General features: G+C 48.8%; 1 pseudogene; it reads left to right on the top strand.

Annotated features, from left to right (window-relative positions):
- Nucleotides 1–12,308, top strand: part of LOC117462767 (plakophilin-3-like) — a 31,711-nt pseudogene that overhangs the window by 11,875 nt on the left and 7,528 nt on the right.

Genomic DNA, 12,308 nt, shown 5'->3' with positions numbered 1-12,308 from the left:
GAGGATAGTGACCTGTCTCTCTGTCTGTGCATCTGTCCCTGAGGATAGTGACCTGTCTCTGTCTGTCCATCTGTCCCTGAGGATAGTGACCTGTCCTCTCTGTCTGTCCATCTGGTCCCTGAGGATAGTGACCTGTCTCTGTCTGTCCATCTGTCCCTGAGGATAGTGACCTGTCTCTCTGGCTGTCCATCTGTCCCTGAGGATAGTGACCTGTCTCTCGGTATGTTCATCTGTCCCTGAGGATAGTGACCTGTCTCTCTGTCTGTCCATCTGTCCCTGAGGATAGTGACCTGTCTCTCTGTCTGTCCATCTGTCCCTGAGGATAGTGACCTGTCTCTGTCTGTCCATCTGTCCCTGAGGATAGTGACCTGTCTCTCTGTCTGTCCATCTGTCCCTGAGGATAGTGACCTGTCTCTGTCTGTTCATCTGTCCCTGAGGATAGTGACCTGTCTCTCTGTCTGTCCATGTGTCCCTGAGGATAGTGACTGTCTCTGTCTGTCCATCTGTCCCTGAGGATAGTGACCTGTCTCTGTCTGTCCATCTGCCCCTGAGGATAGTGACCTGTCTCTCTGTCTGTTCATCTGTCCCTGAGGATAGTGACCTGTCTCTCGGTCTGTTCATCTGTCCGAGGATAGTGACCTGTCTATCTGTCTGTCATCTGTCCCTAAGGATAGTGACCTGTCTCTCTGTCTGTGCATCTGTCCCTGAGGATAGTGACCTGTCTCTGTCTGTCCATCTGTCCCCTGAGGATAGTGACCTGTCTCTCTGTCTGTCCATCTGTCCCTGAGGGTAGTGACTGTCTCTGTCTGTCCATCTGTCCCTGAGGATAGTGACCTATCTCTCTGTCTGTTCATGTGTCCTCTGAGGATAGTAACCTGTCTCTCTGTCGTTGTGCATCTGTCCCTGAGGATAGTGACCCTGTCTCTCTGTCTGTGCATCTGTCCCTGAGGATAGTGACCTGTCTCTGTCTGTCCATCTGTCCCTGAGGATAGTGACCTGTCTCTGTCTGTCCATCTGTCCCTGAGGATAGTGACCTGTCTCTGTCTGTTCATGTGTCCCTGAGGATAGTGACCTGTCCTCTCTGTCTGTCCATCTGTCCCTGAGGATAGTGACCTGTCCCTCTGGTCTGTCCATCTGTCCCTGAGGATAGTGACCTGTCTCTCTGTCTGTCCATCTGTCCCTGAGGGATAGTGACCTGTCTCTCGGTCTGTTCATCTGTCCCTGAGGATAGTGACCTGTCTCTCTGTCTGTGCATCTGTCCCTGAGGATAGTGACCTGTCTCTGTCTGTCCATCTGTCCCTGAGGATAGTGACCTGTCTCTCTGTCTGTCCATCTGTCCCTGAGGATAGTGACCTGTCTCTGTCTGTCCAATCTGTCCCTGAGGATAGTGACCTGTCTCTCTGGCTGTCCATCTGTCCCTGAGGATAGTGACCTGTCTCTCGGTCTGTTCATCTGTCCCCTGAGTGGATAGTGGACCTGTCTCTCTGTCTGTCCATCTGTCCCTGAGGATAGTGACCTGTCTCTCTGTCTGTCCATCTGTCCCTGAGGATAGTGACCTGTCTCTGTCTGTCCATCTGTCACCTGAGGATAGTGACCTGTCTCTGTCCTGTTCCTCTGTCCCTGAGGATAGTGACCCTGTCTCTCTGTCTGTTTCATCTGTCCCTGAGGATAGTGACCTGTCTCTCGGTCTGTCCATCTGTCCCTGAGGATAGTTGACCTGTCTCTGTCTGTTCATCTGTCCCTAAGGATAGTGACCTGTCTCTCTGTCTGTCCATCTGTCCCTTGAGGATATTGACCGTCTCTCGTCTGTCCATCTGTCCCTGAGGATAGTGACCTGTCTCTTCTGTCTGTGCATCTGTCCCTGAGGATAGTGACCTGTCTCTCTGTCTGTCATCTGTCCCTGAGGATAGTGACCTGTCTCTGTCTGTTCATCTGTCCCTGAGGATAGTGACCTGTCTCTGTCCTGTCCATCTGTCCCTGGAGGATAGTGACCTGTCTCTCTGTCTGTCCCATCTGTCCCTGAGGATAGTGACCTTGTCTCTCTGTCTGTCCATCTGTCCCTGAGGATAGTGACCTGTCTCTCTGTCTGTTCATCTGTCCCCTGAGGGATAAGTGACCTGTCTCTCTCGTCTGTTCATCTGTCCCTGAGGATAGTGACCTGTCTCCTCGTCTGTGCATCTGTCCCTGAGGATAGTGACCTGTCTCTGTCTGTTCATCTGTCCCTGAGGATAGTGACCTGTCTCTCTGGTCTGACCATGTGTCCCTGAGGATAGTGACCTGTCTCTGTCTGTTCATCTGTCCCTGAGGATAGTGACCTGTCTCTGTCTGTTCATCTGTCCTGAGGATAGTGACCTGTCTCTGTCTGTCCATCTGTCCCTGAGGATAGTGACCTGTCTCTCTGTCGGTTCCATGCTGTCCCCTGATGATAGTGGACCTGTCTCGCGGGCGGTCCTCTGTCCCTGAGGATAGTGGACCTGTCTCTCTGTCTGTCCATCTGTCCCTGAGGATAGTGACCTGTCTCTGTCTGTCCATCTGTCCCTGAGGATAGTGACCTGTCTCTCTGGCTGTCCATCTGTCCCTGAGGATAGTGACCTGTCTCTCGGTCTGTTCATCTGTCCCTGAGGATAGTGACCTGTCTCTCTGTCTGTCCATCTGTCCCTGAGGATAGTGACCTGTCTCTCTGTCTGTGCATCTGTCCCTGAGGATAGTGACCTGTCTCTGTCTGTCCATCTGTCCCTGAGGATAGTGACTGTCTCTGTCTGTTTCATCTGTCCCCTGAGATAGTGACCTGTCTCTGTCTGTGCATCTGTCCCTGAGGATAGTGACCTGTCTCTGTCTGTTCATCTGTCCCTGAGGATAGTGACCTGTCTCTGTCTGTCCATCTGTCCCGGAGGATAGTGACCTGTCTCTGTCTGTGCATCTGTCCCTGAGGATAGTGACCTGTCTCTCTGTCTCTCATCTGTCCCTGAGGATAGTGACCTGTCTCTCTGTCGTTCATCTGTCCCTGAGGATAGTGACCTGTCTCTCTGTCTGTCCATCTGTCCCTGAGGATAGTGACCTGTCTCTCTGTCTGTCCATCTGTCCCTGAGGATAGTGACCCTGTCTCTCGGTCTGTTCATCTGGCTACTTCTTTAGTTATCAGAAAGACGAGACCCAGCTCCTGCTGCAGAGCTACAGACTGGGGCCCAACCCGGGCCAGGGCTACTTATAGCTAGCTAGCTAACATACCAGCTAACACAAGAGAAAACATTCTATCAAAAGACGGATAAGAGTGATACATATCGTAACATTTCAACAGAATGCTCTGTATGTTACTGTACCATAAACGGACATCCTTTCTCTCTTTCACAGCGTAACCAGAACATGTTCATACTGTCTGAAGTGTCCCGACAACCTAATGGCGCTGAGTGGCTTTGGCACCCTAACATGGGTGACTCTGTACAAGCGGTTCTGCAGAACAGCGACTTGCAGCTCCACCAGCCGGGAGGCGGCCGTAGGAGCCCTGCAGAACATCACTGCAGGAGAGGGCCGGGTACGAGCTCAGCGTCATACGGAGATACAATATGCACGTTTATTCTGAGACGACTGGCTCATTATCGTGCGCAGTTGCTTTGGCACCTGAGTCTTCCTCAACAGAGTGCTGCAGGAATGAGGCCTGAACACGGACATTAATTAGCTTTTTTGCGTTTCTAGTTGCCTCGTCTTGAAGTCAATGTTTTTTTGAATTAGTTTTGGCTTCAAGGATGTTAATGTTTTGTTCTAGGACATAACATATATCTGTAAATACCCTCACTGGTAAACGTCTGAAGCTTTTACATGTCATAAAAAACGTCAGTACGGACTACCAAACGTCAACCACGCATGGGACCGTGACGTAGCTCTTTGGCGATTTCATTTAGTGTTAATTTATGGGAGATTATCTAAATGATAACAAAAATAACAAAATGTGTGATCATTTCTTTTTGGCAATATTCAAAAATTCTATGGAAAAAGAACATTGTATTTTGTAGAGGGAACCAGAGCAATAGCCGCGTTCACACCGCAGTACTTTTCCCACTTTAGTTCCGATATAGTTCCGAAATGTCCCGTTCACACCAAAAAGAGCCGGAACTAAAATGAGTTAATCAGAACCTTTTTCACCCCCTTTTTCCGTCCCCGCTAGAGAGCAGGGACTTTCGTGGGAGAAAAGGGTTCCTCTGTCTGATTGGCTGGGCGGATTGCAAACCACGCCCCGTAAAACTCCCAAAAAGTTTTGTGAAGCCGCCATTTTTATCCTCGCTTAGCATTATTAGCATTAGCATTAGCCCAGCGCAGAAACGCAGAGAGACTAACTTATGGCAACACAAAATAAAACATGGGAGCGGTGGAGATGAGGAGGTGTCGGCGTTCTGGCGATTTACTCGGAAGGCTTCAGTAGAAGCTGCTGGGAGCCCCAGCAGCTTCTACTGAAGCCTTCCCCAACTCCGGGGACTTCCGGCCGGGGACTTTGGGCGGCAGTATACGCCGTGAAGTGGTTTGCGGCCTGCCAGTAAACCCAAAGCAGAAGAAGAAGAAGTGACGTCAGCGGCTTCGTTGCCTAATCCACCCCCAGGGACTTATTCCGGTGTGAACGCGATCAGTACTTAGTTCATGAGAACTAAAGAGTTCTCATGAACTAAGTTCTGATGAACCTTTGTGGGAAAAGTACTGCGGTGTGAATGCGCCTATTCCCCTGCACCACTCTATAGCACACAGGCAACACAAGGCTCATGTAACCTTTGCCCCTCCCATCAGTGGGCGGCGGTGCTGAGTGGGGTGGTGTTGGCAGGAGAGGATGCTGCCCATCCTGCTGGATCTGTTAGACACCAACAGTGCCTCGGAGCTGCGGCCTCTGACCGGCCTGCTGAGGAACCTGGCTCGACACTCCCCACCAACAGACCACATCGGTACGACACAGACAAAGACTCTTTATATTTTTGGTTTGTCTTTAATGGATAGAACTGTCGTAGAGAGACAGGAAGTGGAGAGGTAAGAACTAAGCCTTCAGAACACGGCTAAACATTACTGAATGTGGCTGTACATCCTAAATTAACGAGGGTATCTCTATGTGGACTGGTCGGCTATTGTCGTCCATATTGGTGGATCACATGAAACAGAAAACCGTGCATCGTGGTCATATCATTTATTCATCCATCGCTCTTTGTCCTGGCAGCTAAAAACATGGTGAACATTCTGGTGACCAAGCTGCCCAGTGACGGCCTTCAGAAAACACCCTGCAGCGAGGTGGTAGTCAACATCTGTGGAGCCCTCAATCACCTGGTCACCTGCAGCTCCTTGGCAGCCCGGGACGTCTCATACTTCAACGGCCTGCCGAAACTGATTGGAATCAAGACATCCCATGATAACAGGTAGGACTGACTTCTACTGAATACTCATATCGGTGTGGGACAGCGAGGAAACAGCTTCAGAACCAGAATGATTCCCTGATCTGTGAATACTTACGTTCCTATAATTGGTGTTTATTTACGTCCGGACATTTGTTAGCTGTCAGAGACTTAACATACTGCTTTCCCCTCTGGCCACACAAATAGTGACCCTTATATCATTTGTAGATCATTTTAAAATGTGTATCTTTGGTCTCTCCCCTCTGCTCATGCTCTGTATTCCCTCCTTGTCTCTAACTGTCTTTCACTGTGTCCTCCCTTAGCTCTGGGGGTCTAAAAGCTGCCAGAGCTGCATCAACTGTCCTCTGCAACATGTTCCAGTACAGCAAACTGCACAGAGACTACAAGCTGGTAAGACCCACAGCTGAAACATGACACCTTTTATAAGAGAACCGCAAAAACAAGAGCTTGCAATCTGAGCTCAGGACAAATGACAAAGAAAACGATAAGGGCTGCAACGTATCTGTTATTGTTGGATACTGAGTCAAAGGTTTAATGGGTACCCTGTGGTTGGGCTTATTGATTGCAACACCAGAATTGTTTCAACACGTTAACTTAACAAAGCTACGCTCGTCATTTAATTGACGCACAAACCTGTTTTGAGCTATCAGGATGCATACATGTAATGACAGTTATTTGTTGGTCACCACCATCAGATGTTTTACACAGGCGAGACTTGAGCAGTCAGATTTTACTAACGACTACTGTCACATTTATTTTCCCATTGATCCACCTTCGTGAGGGCATTTTGTATCTACAGGAAAAAAGCAAAAATCAACATAAGTGATATGACTTTCATTTAGCTGTTGTTGTAGAGCTGGGGTGTGTGTGTGTGTGTGTGTGTGTGTGTGGGTGTGTGTGTGTGTGTGTGTGTGTGTGTGTGTGTGGTGTGTGTGTGGTGTGGTGTGTGTGTGTGTGTGTGGTGTGTGTGTGTGTGGTGTGTGTGTGTGTGTGTGTGTGTGTGTGTGTGGTGTGGTGTGTGTGTGTGTGTGTGTGTTGTGTGTGAGGGACTGTCTTAGTACTGAGACAGATCTGTCAGGAGAAAGACCGACAGACCACTGTTTCTTAGCCTACTTACTTTTTCTGGTTATAAATTGAACTTTTGTCCTCATGACATTCATTTATTTGCAAGTCACAGCTCACAATAACAACGGGCAAAAGTAATCAAAAGTCAGAACCTGAGGAAACTGAAATTGTAATGCTATGAACAGAGAAAAGGAACTCGGGCTTAGGGGTTTTTCTTGGGAACCCTGTGGTTGGTCAGACTTAAATATGGATCGCAACACTGGTTAAAAACAATCCTCCTCGGTGTGAAGGTGGTACGTAAGGAAATGTTAGAGATGGCTGCTTCTCACCAAAAAGTTTTTCTTTTTTAAATGGGCATCAACTTTTTTGTTTCCAGTGAACTTTTAAAAAGTTTGTTTTTCTCCACAACCATTTTGAAAGCTACCTCTTACAAGTTCAGATCCACTTCCAAACAGCAGCTACATATCCATGTGGCCTCACTTTGCTGTGTGCTGGAAGTGAGTGTGTTATCCGTTGCTGACAGCGGAGCAGCCATACAGTAGGAACGCAGCACAGTGCACTTGGAACAGCATAAATGCTCTCGAGTGTGTTTAACCTGCAGCAGCCGAGGAGGCTCGGGCAGCAAAGAGGTGATTATTATTCTCCTCCACTGATCTCACTGTGGGCTTCTCTTCACACTGTTTTAAGAAAAGAACCACATTCTCAAACACATCCATCTTAAGAAAGATGGACGATAGGTAGTGAAAGGATTTGGGATTTGGTCCGAGTGGGAGGCAGCCTTCAGTTACAGTGCTGTCTCTGTCCTCTGTCCTCTGTCCTGTGGCTAAACTTGAGTTGAAACCAGATGAAAAGAGTCTTCATTAAAATAGTTGAACCCCAGGCCTTTAAGGACATTCACCCAGTATGACCTGGTTAGTTCATGATAGTGCTCACAGGGGTCATTTACACTGGGGAGACTAAGTACATGTCCATAACACTTTTTCATTTATTAAAAGTGTTCTGGAAAATAGCGTGCACAAAGAAATGTGATATATGAGAACAGTTGCTCATAGAACTGTTGGTGGATGGGACAGTGTATGGTGACGCTGTTGAGCAGGCCTACTGTTGGCTGCGCTGATATTGTTGCATCATGTTGTTTCAATCCTGTAAAATAGAATAAACCAGTGCTGATTGATATCGTCCTAAAGGTTGTGATAAAGCCTGTACCCCATCGGTGTATAATCCTGTATACATATCTTGGTGTTTAAACTCTCTTCTAAGTTATGATGAGGCTGTAGCCTCACTTTGTAGCTGCAAGTGGTTAGCGTTAGCACTTTGCCCTATCTGTGGGCTGGGCAATATTCTTCTGATATATCAGTTGATATTTGTCATGTCATAAATTGAAGTCTGCAACCAAAGTATATTAGAGGAACACAAAGGATAACAGAGCAACCACTGCCCACCCAAGTTTACTTGTAAATATGCAAATAAAAACACTAATTCGCTCAAATGTGCCACCATATCTAGAGCTGCGTACCTGGACTCACATTCAGGTTCAGGTCCGGACTCAAGTCCAGAGGTTCAGGTTCAGGTCCGGACTTATAAGTCCGGACCTGAACCCATGGCTTGTGTCAAGTTGTGTGACTAAAGTGAACTTATTGTGAGCTAATTATCAATTGAAAATAAACTCATAATCAACTCAAATTCAAACTCGTCAGGTTTATTGTGCTCCCATCTAACTTGTGTCCACATTTCTCTACAAAGTACAAATGTAAAAAAACACTTTTTGCCACTTAGTCTACAAATGACTTATGACAGCAACTACAGTGAACTACTACAAAGTTCAAACATTTATTTCATTTACCAAACTAAAGTAACCAAACAGTCCCTGAGCTGACTGAGCCTAAATCCCTAACACGTTGCTGAAAGGTAGAGTGTAGAGGAGACTATACGCATTACACTGTTACACCCTACTATACAGTATAGGCTACACTGTAGGTACTGTACTGTCTGTACACCATGTATTTTCTACAACTCTACATGTGTACATTGTAATAATAATAATAATAATGCATTTTATTTATTATTATTATACAGTACATACTACATACATAGTGATGTACCATACATACTGTTAGAAATTAAAATCAATGTTGATATGGCGTAATTTTTAATTAAATACACTATTTAATTTAAATCAGTTTTGTTCTGAAAAAACCGGAAGTTCACACTATTTACTTAATACTTTTATTCTGAAAATTATTCACTTCCGGTTAGCATTAGCATGTGGCGAAATGCTACGTTTTCAAACCGTGAGTCGAAGGTGAAATGACATGTGATGTTGTACACTGAGCACACTGGGATTAGCACTCATTTATTGACACTGAATAACGTTTATCAGGGAATGTTTAAATAACCACAGACACCAGAATATACGTACTGTAAGTGCTAGTTTTTTTGCGAGTCCAAGTACCGGTTCCCGACGTTCCGGTTTTAACCGGACTTGAACCGAAACTTTTTACAAGTCCAGTACCGGTTCGGCGTACCGGTACGCAGCACTAACCATATCTGAGGCCTGTGCCACGAAGCAGGATCTGGGGTTAGCGAGGTATCTTCGGGGTTAACTCTGGGTTTTCAGTCCGACAACGCTGATCTTACCGGGGTAGACACTGTGAGTGCAGAAGCCGACGTGTCGCACTTATCACTCATATCACATCATATTTACTCAGTGCCAAATTGGGGCCCTAAGCGAAATGTTGTCATGGGAATCTTTTTTTACCAGCTGTTCTGTATTGACCTTGCAGCTGCAACTATGGATTATCCTGGATTAAGTATTTAAGTCATGCATGTTTAAAGTTTAACTTTTTCGTATTCGTCTAATATTAGTTTACTCTTCATTCATGAAGTATGACGCTGTGCTGTCAGTAAGCTTCCAGGTTTGTGATTGGTCAAATGTTGCTAACCCCGCCCCTTTCACCTGAACACACTCTCAGCCGGACAGAGAAACCCTGGGTTGATTTACCGAGTTGATAACGATAATTACGGCCAGAGGCGGTGCTTAGCACTGGATATGTCCGTCGCACGCATGCGCAGTTCGAGTACCTAATAACAACAAAGTCACCTGTGACCCACGTGACGACGGTTCCCAGAATCTTCTCACGAGCACACAAGAATTCTGAGTGACCGGAAACTCTGGCGGTCATCCGGGACTCATAGACCGTAGTTACAGCCGTAACTACCGTTCTATTTCGTCCCTACTGACCACCAGAGGCGGTGCTTTTAGCACTGGATGACTATACCAACCATGTCATGAAGAATCCGAACACTTGCTTACCTAGCTGGAAGCAGCGGAGCTCGGCAACAGGACCACGCCCAAAGGATGGGAAGTGGCGACATTGACCCGGTAGAACCTGGAGAATGTGCCAGACGATGCCCACGACGCCGCGGCACAGATGGTCTCCAGGGGCACCCCTCTCAGGGCAGCCCAAGACGTTGAGATGCTCCATGTAGAGTGACATCTCACCCCTGATGGCGGGGGGCGGCCACTGGCCCCATAGGCATGTGAGATGGTATCCACAACCCAGTGGGACAGCCGCTGCTTGGAGAGAGCACGACCCTTTCTCGTGCTGCCATGGCAAATGAAGAGCTCCTCTGACTGTCGTATACGGGCCGTAGCACCAATATACGCCTCTAGGGCACGCACAGGGCACAGCAACTCAGGCATGCCGTTCTCCTGTGGGATGTTAAAGCGTGCCAGCTGGATAGGCCGATTGGAGTGGGCTAGTGGAAGCACCTTGGGCAGGAACGCCACGTTCGGCCAGAGGGCAACACCCGAGCCATCGGAGTTCCACCTCAGACAATGTATCACTCACGGAGAGGGCATGTAGCTCTCCAACTCGTTTCCCTGAGGTTATGGCAAGCAGAAATGGTGCCTTCAAGGACAGCCACTTAAGCCCTACCTGGGCCAGGGGCTTGAAGGGAGGAGATGAAAGGGCATCCAGCACTAGGGGCAGGTCCCAAGCCAGAGCCCTGGGGGTGCTAGGGGTGCTATGGTGCTCTGGCATTCAGGATAGTTTCCCTGACAGATGCCGTGAAAACACTCAACAGTGGGTTTGGCCCCTCAGAGGCCAGGCCCAGAGCTGAAGGCGGTGAGGGGCGGGATGCCAGATCTGACCCCCGAGATCTGACCTCAGGAACTTCCGGAGATGGGATGCAATCGGCACGTGGAAGTAGGCATCCCTCAAGTCCACGGTTGAGAACCACTCCCCCTGTGTGATAACACGAAGGGTGTCTGCTGTGGTCAGCGCAGTAGCTGAGCTGCCGCTGGGAAAAGCAGCTGACGACCGGCCCCGGGGCTTCAGGGCCGGTAAGGCACTGAGGTAAGAGGCTGCCTAGAAGGCTGGCGATCGGGGCCCGAAAGTCACTGGGAGGCGGTTGAGTGGGCCGCTGGGACCGCCGCAAACCACCACTGTAAGTTGGTGGCTGGGCCTGCTAGAGGGGCCCCTGGGCCTGCTAGAGGGGCCCCTGGGCCTGCTAGGCACAGGCCTATGAAGACCTGAGAGCTGCTGCCTGGTCTGCCTAGCTTGGGCAGCACGCTCCGGTGACTCCAGGACAGCTGCCCCAAACAGCTCCCCTGGCTCGACTGGCACGCTACGGAGGACTCTCCTACATGTCTCCGTTAGAGGAGACTGCAACAGCCAAACCTGGTGGCGAGTCTGCACCAGAAAGGACATAACTCGCCCCAGTTCCGTAGAGATTAAAGCAAAGGCCTGCAGTGATGCATCACCGAGGCCCAGCAAAAGAGGCTCAGCCGGAGCCTGCTGCAGAGAGGCGGAGTCGGCCAGCATTAAATGGGAGTTCCCGATACGACCCATGCGTGCCGCTGCGTCGTAGGCCTTACAGAGCAGTTCGCCTGTGACCCTGCACTGAGGCCGAGGCACCTGGCATCAGGCCTTAGAGCCTCATCAGTAGCCAGAATCAGGGAGGCGATGGTGGGCTCAATGGGTCCACCCTCGCCGGATCCTGCATGGGAGCCGAGGTCCGGGCATCAGAGCCTGAGTGGGAGAGGGCCCTGGTGTCTCTCCAGCATGCATGGAGCTCCCTCAGGTACTCCTCTGAAGGAGGAACAGTGAGGGGGACAGGGGCAGGGTATAGGGACTGTAATAGTCACGAAACTGCACTCAGCCGGCTGTAAGCGGGGAAATCCTTAGATCCAACGTTCCAACGAACGCTTGGAGGTTACAAAAATGCAACCACGGTACTCTCGCGAAGCGAGAAGATGAAGGAACCGATCCGCTTATGACGCCGGCCTATGTAGCTGTCGTCACGTGGGTCACAGGTGACTTTGTTGTTATGAGGTACTCGAGCTGCGCATGCGTGCGATGGACATATCCAGTGCTAAAGCACCGCCTCTGGCCGTCAGTAGGGACGAAGTAGAACCAGCGTCGTAGGACGGCTTAGCGAGTCGGGTTAGGGTTAGTTAAGATAACTCAAAGTTATCCAGGGTCTGTTGAATATTTAAATAGATACATAAAAAGAAAAGAAACTGAGCTATGTAATAACTAAATCATATTTTCCATGTGTTTGTAAATTACCAGATTAGATTAGATAATATATTATTGGTCTACTGTCTTGTGTTGGCAGTGGGACAGTGAATCTTTTCAGTTCTTGAAGGTTTAAAAAAACAAAACGTCTCTGTGAATGAAGACACGTCGTGAGTCAAAGTGGAGAGCAGTGTGTGGGTGTCGGCTCGAGACCTTTGTCTGCAGCCGATGGTTTTCTGGTCTGCGTCTGGACACATCTGTTTTTTATCACACACTTCCTCTCTTCCCATTGGTCCTCTCCTTTCCTCCTTTGCCCGGTCCTGGAAGCCTGTGTTTA

The sequence above is a fragment of the Pseudochaenichthys georgianus genome, chromosome 3 (assembly GCF_902827115.2).
Source record: "Pseudochaenichthys georgianus chromosome 3, fPseGeo1.2, whole genome shotgun sequence".
NCBI lineage: Eukaryota > Metazoa > Chordata > Actinopteri > Perciformes > Channichthyidae > Pseudochaenichthys > Pseudochaenichthys georgianus.
Note: the sequence above shows the minus strand (reverse complement) of the source record. Positions and strands in the feature narration are given on the sequence as shown.